The following is a 15,143-nucleotide window of genomic DNA, read 5'->3' as shown; positions in this document are numbered from 1 at the left end:
AGAAGCAAAAGTACAGAAGCCCACTTGGGAATATATGTTGGTTTGCTTTTTGTAAGAGGTTTATAGTTTCCTTCTAATTAACTGTCATAATTAAAATGTAACTTACTGTCAAATATATTTTCCTTGCAAAAAGAAACTGAGTTCTCTGTGTGGCTGTGAGAGTATACAGAGAATATGTCTGATGCCTCCAGATTGCCTTTGTCCTTTCAAGTCCAGCAAAACTTCATTCATTGCACTTTTGGGGTTTTATAAGCCTGGAGGAGAAACATTGTCTTTCAGAAGTCAATTCTGATAATCCATTAGGAGAGTATATTCACACTAATGGTTCTACAGTCAATCAGTGACAAAGACCTACAGGAAGACATACCTGTTTCACTGTTCACTGATCTTGCAATTTGATCAATATTATTTCAAATGAGGCTTTTTCAACTTCATCTGTAACATCTCTTTTTACAGCCGAATATTCTTCATAAAACTGTACTGCAGATACTGCTAAAAGGACCAGCCCTATCTTTTACATGTCTAAACCTTAGTAGAGGCTCAGTTTCATTCACTCACATGGTTTTATCTGTTTTCAAATGAGCTTCTGTTATTCTGTGGTTCCCTGAGGGAGTAATAATTGTGATCTCTTTGCTTTGAGATGTTGCTGTTCTCTCTAGCAGAATTTTTCAGCATGTACCACAGGCTTGCTGTGTGCTTCTGAAGAGTTAGGCAAGGTTTCTGGCTTTTAAATTTTGCTGTTCTGTTCACAGAGTTGTAAGAATACAGGAATGACCCTGGGTTTAACTTTTGTCTGTTACAGGTGGTCTGTGCCTGTGATTTTGAGGTCCATTTTCCATGGTCTTGCCATAGGACCATAGGCAGAGAGCTCCCTGCAGAGCCTGTGCAGTCTGCACAGAGGATGATTTTCTGTGCTCACCTGTCTGTGGCTGGATGAAGAGGTCACATAGCTGGTAGAAGTTTATGGGGTCTGCATTAATGTGACTTCTTTGCTCCTGTGAAGAAGAGCTTCTGCTGGTGTCGAATTTCCTCTCTGCTTTTCTGTACTGCAGCTGAATACATGCCAGATTTCCAAGGAGAAGGTAAGAATCTTAAATGAAAATACCTATACTTGTGTCAATTGCAGTTCCATCCAATGAGCAACTATCATTTAATTTAAAGAGCACAATAAAGATCAGAGGCTTGTAGCAGAGCAATTTATTTATTTTTAATCAGTCTAGCATTTGGTTAAACACATGGATTTCTGTAAGCTGTGTAATAGCTAGCAACAAAATTGTTTCTGTAAGGAGCAGGAAACAACTGCATAATATTCTTATGTTGAGAAGGTTTCAGTTGAGAAGAAGCTTCACAGGTGACCATGTGATCAGGTTGTTCAGATCTTATTCTTCTGCTATAATGAAATGGATTGTAAGGTTTTTAAAGGTAGCAGGTATCAAATTAGGTACATTATAGAGGAAACAATATCTGGAAAATGGCATATAGCAACAGGGAAAGCAGTTGCCTATCTGGTGACTTACATAACTGAGTGGCACAGGTAGAAGATAACTGTCACAGCACAGGTGTTAGTAGAGGCAACAGAAAACATGTTTGAATGTGCAAGATGAGCAAGAACAGTTTGGTAAGGTTTTTACAATCAAGAGAATGTATGTGATTGTGATATTGGGGTCAAGAATATGTCCACAAGTTTCATGGTCTGAGAGAGGAGGGTTACTGTTAGTTGTAAGCAGAAGGTGAAAAGGAAGCAAAGACTGTAAACAGTGGTTAATACAGTTCTAGCTGAAAAAAAGCTTCTAAGATTCCTGCTGCATAAACAGAAGGATAGTCTGGTTCAAGTAGGATGGAAGTTTAACTGAAATGTGACACTGCACTCTCAGTCCAGAATTATTCATTGACCAGCTGCATGGTTTTCCCATCTGTAAAATAGAATGAATACTTAGATTGTGAAGTGCTATAGTATCTTAACGTAGCAAATCAATTAGATTGACATGCTTAATCATAAGCATGTGGAAATAACTTCTTACTATTACATATATCTTCTCAGAGGTGTTGGTGGATCTTATCTTCTAAAATGGGTGTCAAGTTCAAAATGTTCAGCATCTTACCAGAACTAACTCCTAAATACAGATATTATAAATAGCAGAATTATGGAAAACTCATAGTGTAACTCTGAGATAAGTAAAAAACATAATTAGAATAATTCTTGTGTGCCACCCTTTATTAACTACAGTCTGTATTTGGAAGGGCCATTTTTAATCTAATGCAGGTTGAGATGTATCTGCATTTTACAAAAGCTATCAATAAGTTTTCAACCTAGATGCCCTGAAACTATTTTCTCAATCTCTTAGAAATAAAATTTTATTATAAACTGCAGATATTCTCAATAGAAATTCACTTGTTTGAAGAGCATTTAATAGAGTAAATGACTGCTGCCATGTACAAACAGGTAGAGCCAAAAGTGCCATTTTTGTAATGTACTTTACTTTGTAATCCCTTTACAAGATTTTTTTAAATTTAAAATTTAAAATAGACACTATGTTGGACATCAGCTAGTATGATTGTTTACTTATAGGTTATTGATTTTTATTTTTTAAAAATCACTTAGCAAGGAGGGTGAAAGCAAACTTTGTAAAACCACAGCCCTGATGGTCTACTATTTGAGGCCTTGCAGAGCTTGCAAAAAATCTAGTTTGAGTCAGTGGACGTTCTTAGTCTGTTACTTGAAGGGAGAAGAGAAAGTGCTTTTCTGGCCAGCTAATGCTGTGTACCCTGTGATCAGTAATGGAGAGAAGCATGACTAGGAGGTGCTCTGATTCATCTTCTTCAGGTGCCCCTCCATGCTGCTTCTACAAGATCATCATTTAGATGCTGAAAGTCATCATCTCAAATTAGATGGTATGAATTAGTCTCTAGTTACCTTTTTCATTATTTCTGCTTGCCCTTTTTTTTTTTTTTTCTTCCAAGGATCTATCCCGTTATTTTCTTAAAGGGCCTAATACTTCTCCTTTTGATATGGACAGGAGGTGATGATTACTGTTAAGGCATTCAGACCCAATTACCTCTACCTGTTAGATTTGTATCTCTCTTTGCTCAGGAGAGTTTTTGTGTTGATATAAACTGGTATTTTCTCATTAGTAACCTTTTTGCTCACAAGTTTTACAGTTTGGTACAAATTTGTACCTACCTTATCATGGTGCCAAATCTTGGGAAATCAAAACTAATTACACAAATTAGAAAACATAATTACATAAATCCTTTGAGCTATGTAAATAGTGTAGTATTTTTTTCTTACCTGAATCCAAAAGCTGGTGATTGTGTAGCAGTTTTCTTTCTTTGAGCAGTTACCTTCTGAAATCAGAAATGCTAAAGAACTTGAACCTTAAATGTTCAAAATGAGAAAGTATATTCTTTGGGAGAAAAGAAAAAACTAATAACTGATTATTTAAGCCCCCAAAAATTCGGAGGTTCTTTTAATAAATTTTCAATACTAATTTTTCAATACTAAGGAAAATTCTAACCATGAGAGTAACGCTAGACATGTCCATATGTCATTTTGAGACCTAAGGAATATCTTAGGCTTTAGAGGGGATTTTCAGTCCCCTCAGTTCCACAGTTTTATGTCCTAAGACTGAAAGGAAGTCCACCAAAAACATCAGCAAGTTTTTTTAAGTGTGTTTTTATTAAGCAGTTTTTCTCTAATTGTGCAATGCAGTGTTCTTCTTCCACTCTATAACTTCAACAATCCTTTTCCTTAATTTTTCTTTCACAGATTTATCAAAAGAGACCCCAGTGTTGCCTTGATCAGCTTTCAAAGCCACTTGTAAATTTGTAGGCATGAAATTAAGCTATTAATATTTATAAATTTGTCTATTTCAATTAATGTTCTCACATAAAGGTATTTTATTTTAGCATTATATTCCCACTTCTGTTTTCTTTCTTCTGCCCCCATTCTTTTTCATACTGGGACTGGCACCATCTTTGAGTCAAGATTCCTTTATGTTGGTATCTTCTTTCCTGGCATTAAATCACTTGACTTGTCCATCAAGTTTTTCAGCTGGTCAATGAGTGTATTAGTGTGAACAGTCTGTGTCTTGCAAAATAAAAATGCACTGAGATCATAAACTTTCTTTTTACTCTGTTAATTCTCAAATTATTGGTTATTCTCTGATAATCTTAAAATAATGTAATGGGAACTTTTAAAAAATGAAAAGGTGTGATCCTATTTAATATTTTCTTTTAAAGCAATTATGTATGAAAGATTATGAAAGGTTGAGTGGATTGTTAACTCTTGCTGCTGTTTCTCTGTCTCTCAAGCCTGACTTTGGTTGGTGAGATTTCCTGATTGATTCTACAGAGGAGCGTGGCCATGCTCCTTGGTCAGTCTAGAAAGTCAGCTTCAAAGCAGTGCAGTGAAATTAATTTGTGTGCATGAACTCATTGAGTTGGTATCTGGTACACTGCAGGTGCCGTAGGTATGCAAAATTAATATTAGATAATTTAAACTTAATTGCACTGTCAGTGCATGCTGTTTTGCAGTTGTCAAGCTGATGCTTGTCTCCTACGCTTAAAAAAAGAGGCTTGGTTTTCTTTCACACTCTATTTTGCTTGTTCTACTTAGCTAAATACATATATTAATAGTGGTATCTGATTAAAATAAATGATAGCATATTATTGGAGAGAAAAATTGTCTCTGTGTCAGTAAAATTAAATAACATCCTTCCCATTCTCACTTTTCTTAAGCTCAGGATTTCCTGTGTTCTTTCAGAGGTGCTTTTAATGGGCTTCAAGTTCATCAGGTTATTGCATTGAAGATAATCTCCATACGGCAAAGGTGCTGCCAGCCCTAACAGAAGGGCAGTGCTATTCCTTAGTAACTTGAAGACTAGTAACAAATGAATTTTAGGAGTTATAAATGTACTTAAGTCCTTGTTTCCAAAATTACACCCACAATTAGGAATATTGCTTGCAGTGTATCATCTTTTTTTAAGGTATTGCCAGAGTATGTATTCTGTCAAAAAGAATCCTCCTGGGGATAGTGTATTAAATTAGGCTGAAAATGGATACCTTTAGTTTGAATACATTGAAATTAAATAACACATTACCATGATGGTAAAGATATTGTTAAACAAGTTTTTATCTTGTTATATTTGAGAAGTATTTTTAAAAGTATAATTGAACTGACAACTGTGGCATGATTTTAGGAATATGTGATAACCAAAGGTCTGATTGCATCCATCCAAAATTCTACACAAATCCCTGAAGGCATAATTAATTAATGTCTGCCCAAATAATGCTATAATGAACCATAATTTCTTTAATATTTTTTCTGTAAAGGGAAACCTCTTTAAACTCCAACTTTTGGTACCAATATTTAGACAAGTGCCCTTTTTTTATTTAATTTTTTTTTAATTGCTACATGGAATAGTTACTGTATATCCTATAGTTGTCTTCCATTTAATTCATTTGTTCTATTGTGTGAACTTGTTGATATTAGCAAGCTGTTAAAAGTGCACTAATCATATTCTGAATATTAAATATCTCTAGGCAATTTTTACTCTCCTGTAAAGACAAAGGCACTTTTGACATGACCCAAAGCTCTTTTGACATCCCTGGGAAAGTTCCTACTGCTGTTAGTGGGTCCTGGCGCTTTTGCGTGGTATTTAGTGTCTCCATTTAATAGAGTTGGCTGAACTGGAGTAATCCCTTATCAGAAGGAAAAGGCTAGAGATGAGGCTGGCGTAGCCCACCAAATGCAGCTGGAAAAGACCTCGGAGTAAGATCCCATGAAGGTGAGAGTGGCCCCAGAGCTCTCTGCATTGTGCTGCTGGTATCAGCAGCCTTGCCCAGATGGAAGGAAGGTGTTGTGTGGAGTCCAAAACCACCTGCATTGCAAAAATTAGGCAAGGGAGAAAAATAAGCCAAAATAACCAACCAACCAACCAAAAAAAAAAAGCCAATACCCAAAAAAGAGTTTTTAAGTGCTGCTCCATCTGCATGTATTCATGTGCTTAATTTTACAGTAGCAAGCAGCTCCATGTAGACTTTAGGGCTGAAAGGGGTGAAGAGTTGACCCTGGCGTCGCTGTGCAGTGGGTCTAGGTTGACCACTCTTAGCTGTGCCTTGAAAATATTGAAGGCTGAATACTGTCCATTTCCCTGGATAAAACCCAGATTTCAAAACTTGTTCTGTAGTTTCATGCTTTTTATTTTAATCAGTGAATACAGTATTATGACATGCCACAACATACATTTTTCAGCGTGTAGAATCTCCCTCTGTAAGAGTGATACCTGAAAACACATTTCTTTGGCAGACAGTGAAAATCATGGCTAAAAGGAGTACTTTAAAACACCTATTTAGCAGTCAAAAATCTTCCTTAGAGCACTCTTTAACAGAGCTGTAATTTCATAATCTATGATATTCAAATGCAATTTGAAAACTATAGTTTTGCTATGTAGAGTATCAGAATGGTAAAATAAAGAATGCTGTGCTAAGAGCTGAGCATTGTCTCAGCTTTCTCAGTTTGGCTCCCACTAAATCTATCAAGATAAGTGACAGGTGATTTATACTAACAAGGAATTGTCTGAGAAGAAAAGAGAACTGAAAGAGAATTGCGTTAAGATGGACATGAGTGCGGAGAAGGAGACACTTGAATTTCTCAGATGTGTCTAAGCATGTCATTGTATAGACAACAGCCGAGGCAGCAGGAATCACTGATCAAGCAGAGAGGCAACTGCCCAACAGGAACCAGAAAAGAACTGTGGAGAAACCAGTTAGTGAGGAATGTACCTTAGCACCAATTTATTTCACTGACTGCCTTAAAATATCACTTATGTCTTTACTAAAAACACTTATAATTATACTTTTAAATCATAGCTAGTAAAATTTGGCAGAGGAATATTGGCAGCTGATGAAAAAGGAGGGTGGCTAGCAGGGGAGGGTGGAAACCTGCTTGTGCCTTTGAGGCAGCAGCTTGAGTGGAGTAGGCAGTGTGGGGTCCCCTCAACAGCAGAGCAGGAAAGAGGGACAAGGCTAATGGCTGGGTGAGCTGCAGGGGGCTGTCAGCTGAACTGTGCTAATGTTATGACTTCAGCTGCCATTTCTTCAGTTGCAGAGTACCTTTTATTTATATGAAAAATTAATTATTTCACGCCACTGCCCCTTTTTTCCTCCTTTATAATTCTTTTATTAACTTTTGAAATTCTAGAATAAAAAGCTAGAAGAAATGTCAGAGCAGAACAGATCTAGTTCATACACTTAGGTTCTAGCATTGCATTATTAGAAACTTAATTAAATATTTTTTTAGTGTTGTTCAGACTTGTCTACAGCCTTTTTTTTTTTGTTGTTGTTATATAATAAACCTCTTATTTAATTACATGAACTGTTTGTTGCCTGAGCTGACATCATGCTGCTTGCTTGGAGATGCAGCATTTGAGAGAGCAAACATTTATTCTTATTTCCTTTGCTGCATACTTTGGTGTGTGTGCTGTTCACCTGTACTCCTCTGCTCAGTGTTTCTAGGTAATTATTTCAATTTAAGACTCATTTAATTGTAACTTGTAACATTTATTTTAATAAGTCCAAAGAGTATATATTCCTCCTGTACGTACAATGAATTCTTTATGTGATAAAAAGAGAAATAATATTTTCAGTAATGATGGTTACTTTCTGGTAACTTATGTAGATTAATTGGAGTCTTTCTTGTCACAGTCCTTAAAAATAACTTTTTGGGTGTGTTGCCAGTGCATTCTAATGCCACTTATTCATATAATTTGTCTTATTTATGCCGTTCTTCTGTGACTCTGTGAGTATTAAGAATTCTGACAGTCATTCTATAGATCCTGTTAAATCTTAAAACCAGCTGGGAATGTCTTTATTGATTAGTGTTGTGCAAACATTAGATGCAGAACGATAGCAGTAAATTCCATCTTCAGCTTAGTTTGCAACTACTGAGGTTTTAGTCCTTATGAAAACTTTATGAATTTTGATAAATGTTTAAGATGATTATAAGGAAAGCTGACAGGTTTAGGGTCTAGAAGTTGGTGCAAGTATACATTTAACATTCATACTTAGGAAGTTTCTACAAGAAATAGCAGTAGTAGATACAGAATTTGTACCCTTACATATAGGTTACTGTATCAGCCTATGTTTTGCATGTTTAAAAGGAATGAGAAATCCATTTCCTGCCTGGGTAATTGCCATTTTATGTTAAGATGTAGTTTACAGTGAAGAAAATGCATTTTTCTGCCCTCTAAGAGAGCTTCCTATTTTATATCCATTTGCAGTTTTTATCTTATGTGCTGAAGCTGGGAAACAGTGAAAGCTGCATAAAAAGTGTACTGTCTGTGCTGAACTATAATAATTACTTAGATTCTGACATTTTGCAAAGGTTTTGATACTCAGCAGCTTAACTGAAGCAGGGCAAGAAGCAGCTTATTTCACACTCAGAAGGTCCCCAGAAGGCTGATGTCTTTTGAAGCTAAAAATTAAGCAGGGTGAGCATGTCCCAGATTCTCCTCCAGAGGGACTGGTGGTGGTGTCTGGACAGTGAGGTGCCCAGCAGCATGGACAGAGTCAGTGTGTGGGCTGAAAAGCTGAGAGGATGCTGGGCACCATGGGCACAGGGCAGAGAGGCTGGGCCCTGCAGTGGCAGGAAAGCAGCAGACAGGTTGTTTCCTTACACCATTTTCCCCAGCTTTACAATAGACGTTCCTGAACAAATGGGTGCTGTATGTTCACAGCTGGTCTAGTCTGGGTTGATGTGATCATTCCTATATATTTTTTGAGGTTGGTTTGTTTTTGAGGGAACTCACTGTAATGTTTTCATTGTTCCAAGTATCCTCTAGTCACCAATGACCCTTATCCGTTTTTCCTTCAGAAGTGTCCTTCACAGGACACTGCTTTTAAGACACAATTTTCCCTTTATAGAAGATGGGCTGTCTTTTCCTCAGTAGGTTGTTTTCTTCAATGTGTTCCCAACTCTGGGCTAGCAGTGGAAGTGGGAGCCTGCATGCTAGCTCTGTCCCAGTGTTCTCCTTCAGACTCATCATGGATTTGCCACTGACAGTTTTCAAATTTTAAGAGAGATTTTATAGATTTTGCTCTAAACATATAGATCAAACCCAAGCAGCTTTAAGAGTGGGACATAAAAATATCAGAGGGTTTCAGTGCTCATGACTGTAGTACTCCTCACTGGAAGACCAGATTAGCCTTTGCTGTTTTCCCCTCCCCTTTCTCTGTATTTTAAACCAAAGTATAATCCACTTCAGATAAAGAACAGCATGGTAGAGCCCACAGAGTATTGCCAGGTCTGGAGCTGCCTGTGCTGATCTCTGACCTGAGAAGCCATGTGGGGTGAGAGGCTGTAGCCTCCTCTGCATGAAGGCAGTCACGGAAGAGATGTGCTGCCAGGACAGCTAGTGCCAAAGCTGAAATGTCCCTCAAAAATAGCATCATCTGCTGGAGTTGTCTTTTTTTTTTTTTTTAACATAAAAAGTTGCTTCCCATGACTGCAGTCCCGTTTCACTCAAGAAAAGCCCTGCAGTATCTTGTGTTTCACCGAGGCTGTTTCACAGCCTCTGTCAAATTAGAGCAAGTAGGTTGAAATTATAGTCCCAAATAATCTGCAGAGATCAAAAGGGATGCCCCTTTATAACTGCATACTGATGATATTGCAAGTTTGAATCATCTTGATTCAAAGAGAATTTGTATCACCTTGTGGCTTTATTTTCTAGTCTTACCTAATGTTGTGTGCTGGAGAAAATACTAGGAAGCCCTGATAACACAAACGCATACATGTATTGTGAGCAAAGATCAAGGTAACTATCTACTATTCTCCTGGTAATTATTCAAGCCTTAGGATACCATTTTCTTGAAAATACACACAGGGGAGAAATGAAAAATAATCATAATGAATTATTCATTTCAAGGAAATTAATATGCTAGCTGCAAAAATAATAATTCTGAAATGCAAACATGGCTAGAATGGTTTTAGCTGGTTAGATATGCTGTATTGATAATAAATATTTATGGAAGTAGAGGTTGTCATGAAAGTTAGCTTTGGATACACAGCTTCTTCCATGTTAATATTACATGAATTTGGTAAATATAAATTGTGCTCTTTCCTCCAAACATTTTTAGACTCTAATTTTATTTTGTCCTGAATGCTTATTCTGTTTATATTTGTAATTCTCCAAGGTATAACTAGTGTTTCATCTGCTATACAAATAGACAATTTACTTATTTCTGAGAAGGAAGCCTTTAAATATTTAACAAAATCATGTTATGATTGCAGAAATAGAACAGGGGGAAAAAATGAAATCAAGATGCTGACTAAATAAAATTTGTGATCTTAAGGAATGTGTGATTAATTAAAACTTTATGTATATGTGTTTTGAGTTTAATGGTCCTTTGGGCTTAGTTTGTGATACAGTCTGTAGGTAAAGCAAGTCACTATTATTTTAATTTTTCCCTTGCCTAACTACTCTTCCATGTTTGACATCCTTGCCATTAAAAAACTTGTATTTTAAAGCTATCCAGGGAATTATCTTTGACAAGTTTTAGAATAAAAAATACTTAGGAAAAGTTACCAAGATTTCATTATTTTAATTGATTGTAGTATTTAATGTTGGAAATTTGATTTGGACTGAAATGACCGCAGATGAAAGAACAGTTTGCTTCATCAAACAGATATAAACTGCCCTGTATATAGACATGTACAGTTTTACTGTGTCAGAAAAAGTTCAGCAGTTTTATTTCTGCAAACTTATTTCTCACCTGCTATATTACCTTATAGTACTAATAACCTTGTTCTGGTGGGAGATGCCAGTGGGTATCACAGTGTGGCTGCTGTCAGTCTCAGGGTGAACTCTGTGCTGCTGGGTATACAGCAGTTCTGCAGCAGAGCCCTTTAAACGTGCCACAGTATGGTCCTTGCCTCAACTAAGACAGCAGCAAGATCTTTTTAAGATAAACTAGATACTTGAAAACCTAAGGATTACCTTATTTTCTTCATTGGTAGCTGAATAACTTGCTATTGGACAGTAGCTCTATACATGGTCATCGTATAGGTAATTAACTGATAATTCATTTGATCCATGTTCTTTAGGAAAAGAGTTTTTATTTGTGTTTGATTTTTGTTGTTTTTTTTTAATTCTGACTGTTAGGAATAACAGGAGAACTCTTAAAATGTGATTCAAGTTCTGGGATCTTCAGCTTCAGTGATAAAAAATGCAAACCTGTAGATTAGGTATTTTAAGTAATTAAATTAGGAATTGTTGCATTATGTTATTCCATAGAAAACTTCTTCTCAGTAGTAAGTATTTAGAGATACTGACAATAAGGATATATAGGAAATATTTTGGTCTGTTGAGCACCTTGGCTCTAGTCTACTGAATCCTTTCATTCAGAATCCTGTGTTTTAAATTCATTAATATATCTCTCAACAGTGGCAGAAGATTGCCCTTCCAGATAGTAAAAACATAAGTCAGAAAAGGGAAATTTTTCACAGCTGTGCCCTTGAAACTTGATCTTTTAGCAGTTCACCTGTGGGTCTGTTGAATTTCTTGGCATGGATATTGTTAGGGGACTCCAGATGTTGTATCACTCATTACCATAGGAATCACAGTCACCCAAAGAGCTCCTCAAGTGCTCATGGAGTTGGGTGCATTAACAATCTGACTGAAAGCAAGCAATTACCTTATTCTGTATAAAAAAAACCAAAAACAAACAAACAAAAAACTCAGCATGTTTATAAATCTTCAGCTTAGAACATGGAACCTTATTCCGTAATTCCTGTGTTAAACTCCTGTGTGCTTCAATTAGGATAGTCACCCAAGTCACTGTTTCTCCAGCTGTGGGGTGCCATACCACTTCTGGAAGACTACAGACGCATGCTAAAGGAATGGAAAGTAGTAGGAAAAGCTTTAAAATGTTCAAATTATTCTACAAACTATCTCTGGCTTTGCAGATAGAAACAGAGCCAAAAGGGGGTTGTATTTTCAGTAAGTCTGAGAAACACTGATGGAAGGAATTCTTAAGCAGCTCCATTCCCCTTTATATTGAGGTGGTTAAACAACAGCATTTGAACTTCTTTCTGTGCTTTAAAAAAAAAAAAAAACAACCAAAAAAACACCACAGAGGGAGTCTGCTGGATATTTCTATCCTAATTTGAAGTATAGTATATTGGGGAATAAGTGGGAAAGCAACATAAAATGTGTAATATATTTTTAGCTAACCTTTAATGTACTGTAGTATGTGAAAATGAATGAAAAAGTAATATGAGCAGTCTCTGAATCACTTTAACATCAACACTGACTTGCATGCCTTGAAATTGCATATTCTGCCTCTGCCTCATCTACATTCTGCCTCTTTCCTTGTCTGTAGCAGTAATAAATGTCTGGATGATACCTATCGATGCAGGTGATGGTACTGCCACTTTACCTTTCATTTATGTTCTCCTTCAAGCTGTGTTTTATGCTGATCCTTTGCTTTGCCAAAATCCTTTCCTTTGGTGTATTTTACAGGCAAGATGCCAAATACTTGCCATTTTCACTTTGTCTGGGAAGCTTTGTATTTGGATTTCTTTCCTTTATTCATGCAACCTCTCTCACTGCCTTCTTGGCATGTCTCTGGAGCTCCTGGCTCTGTCAGTGATTGATTTCTACCTAGATTTCTTTGTTTCTGGTTCCTCTGACTCATTTGGTGTCTTTTGTATTGGGAATAGGAGTCAAAGAGTAGCAACTGGTTTGAGTGTGTAAGGAGACTGAAAACTGCAGTTGACTACAGTTAGCCTTTAAAAAAAAATACAGGGGGCAGAGGGAGCAAGAGAGAGGGATTACTCTGGGAAACCTTGCAGATTATACATCTGCCCCTGTAATTCAAACTGGGATTTAACACAAAAGCAGTGAAGTTGATTGAGTAATTTAACAGTGGCAGAATAATCTCCCATTTTTTCGTGTTGTGTCTTTGAAGCTCTCCCTCACTAACCACCCCCTCACCCTCAAATGTTTGTATGCTGCTTACTGTACTTGCCAAATATAAAATTAAACACCTGCATGGTTGTTATGCACAGCTGTACCCATCTGCTGAGCATACCACTTGTCATTTGCTTTGATTAAGAGCAGGTTAAGAGAGGCTTTAATTAAGGAAAGTCTGTAACATAGTTAAGCATCCACCTCTTCAGCCTCTTTCCTTGATTGTACATTTTTCTGTTTTTCTTCTTTCAAAAGACAAGGTATTAGCTTCAGAAGGGATAAAATTTAATAATAACAATAGATAATGATTTTCCAGCTTAAATATAGAGCATTTAGATAGCATGCTTAGACTGACACATCAGCTGTGATGTTTTTGAACAGTTATTCTTCCGCAAAGTGTGGTATGGGGCTAACACACTGCTCTTTGACAGGCAGACCCTGCTTTGCTGGTTGTAGTGCAGTCATATTGTGCTGGCCCTATGTATAAAGATAATTGTTTTCTTTAAACTGCAGTTATCTGTTATTAAGGATAGGAAATACATTAAGAAGTATTCTATAGAAAGGCACAAAAGCCAAGAAAATATTTCCTAGAACTGTGTCATAATGGGAACATGTTCCATTGCATGCAAGACAACCCAACAGTTACCCTCTCTTATTGGGACTAGAAGGCACTGAATTGTTCCAATTCCAAATAAACATCAGTTGGTATGTACTCTTGACTCACAAACTTTCTTCCTTCAAATTCCTATGACTCAGTAAATTAGCATCTTAGCTTTATTGAAGTAAACAGTGATAAAATGCATGCAATAATTACTATAATCAGTTAATACAGATATTCCTTCTGTAGCACCCTTAGCCTGATTGCAGTCACTACCCATAATCTGTAGTTTGCAGTAAGAGGAGTAATCAATGATAGATGTAAACAAAGACAAAACATATCTCATGTGCAGATGATTATGAAACTCAGTGTGGGATCTGGGTGCATATGAACTAGCTTGCTGTTAACATCCTGAATTTTTAAAAAATAAAGGAAAATATAATTATAAATACTTACTGATGTTTATTGTCAGGTGATTCTAATTGGATCTTGGCGGTCATTCTTCTCTTTGGAGTGAAACTCTGAAACTTATAAGCACTATGACTATTCTCTTTCTCTGGGATTTCCAAAAATGTATGATAAATGTATTTGGATTGCACCAGAAAATTGCTGATAAGTAGTTGTGGGTGATATTAATTCATATGTTATTTTGCTTGTTTTGAAAAGACTAGGGAAATTCTGCAGTTACAAGGTTTGTCCAGAGTAATTTGGTGGGTCAGTGCTCAGAAAAAGATACAGTGTATTAATATGTCAAACCCTACTAGGATGAGAAAGAAAAAACAGACTTGCTTTCCAGTGGAATGGCAGCCATTTTTTTTTTTTATTAATGTCGTGTTAAGAGGCTATGTGGCTTTACATTTCAAATGGATTGCTTTTTAGCGCTTTGTCTTTTGACATTTATTTTCCAACTTAGCTTGTGTGTCTGAATCTTTTTCTTTTCCTCACACACTTTCATATATAGATCTAGAAGACAAAAGCTAAGACTGAAAGTAGGAAAGAACAGTTTTTGAAAGAGTCTTTATGAAAAAAAACAGGTAATATGTTGAGAACTATTACAGTTTTATCCAGCCACTTCTGGTCCGGAAGTTTGAAACTTATTTTGGATGTATGAGAGAGCACTTGTTTCAAATCCTGCAATAAGCATTATATAGATTGTTAAAATTGTGTATATGCTTTATCTATCAAGGTTGTAGATGTCCCTTTCTTCAGTAAATCTTGATATCTTCCTATAATTTCACATTGGACCAATGCTGTAATAATTTTTGTCCTTTGGACCTTCTTGGCTTACTAAAATAGTGCTTTTTGAATGCATAATAATTTTATTAACATTTATTGGCTTGTAGGAGTGTTTGGCTTTGTAAAGACTCAAAAAAATTCCTGTTTTACATAAAAATGAAGTGGAGACTTTTTTTCTTGTTTATCTTTGTTTTGGGAACTTGCAAAAACAAGGGGATAGGCTCAGGTAATCATGCTGAACCCAAGAAAAGGTGGGGTGAGGGTGATGTTTAATTTCAGGTATTTAGTAAGCATGGGGAACTTGTGAGTATTGTAAGATCTCATTCTGGCCAAAAGTTTTA

At 36.3% G+C, this 15,143-nt stretch overlaps 1 protein-coding gene across 1 annotated transcript in view; it reads left to right on the top strand.

Moving 5' to 3' along the window:
• The window catches only part of VSTM2B (V-set and transmembrane domain containing 2B), a 186,150-nt gene that overhangs the window by 86,960 nt on the left and 84,047 nt on the right, over positions 1-15,143 (top strand). Inside the window, exon 2 of the mRNA XM_051629669.1 lies at positions 803-1,082. The gene's annotated coding sequence lies outside the window, so the exon portion shown is untranslated. The remainder of the gene's footprint in view (positions 1-802; positions 1,083-15,143) is intronic.

Source organism: Apus apus, chromosome 11 (genome assembly GCF_020740795.1).
Source record: "Apus apus isolate bApuApu2 chromosome 11, bApuApu2.pri.cur, whole genome shotgun sequence".
In the NCBI taxonomy this organism is placed as follows: domain Eukaryota; kingdom Metazoa; phylum Chordata; class Aves; order Apodiformes; family Apodidae; genus Apus; species Apus apus.
The sequence above is the reverse complement of the archived record's forward strand: the minus strand, read 5'-3'. Positions and strand labels throughout refer to the sequence as shown.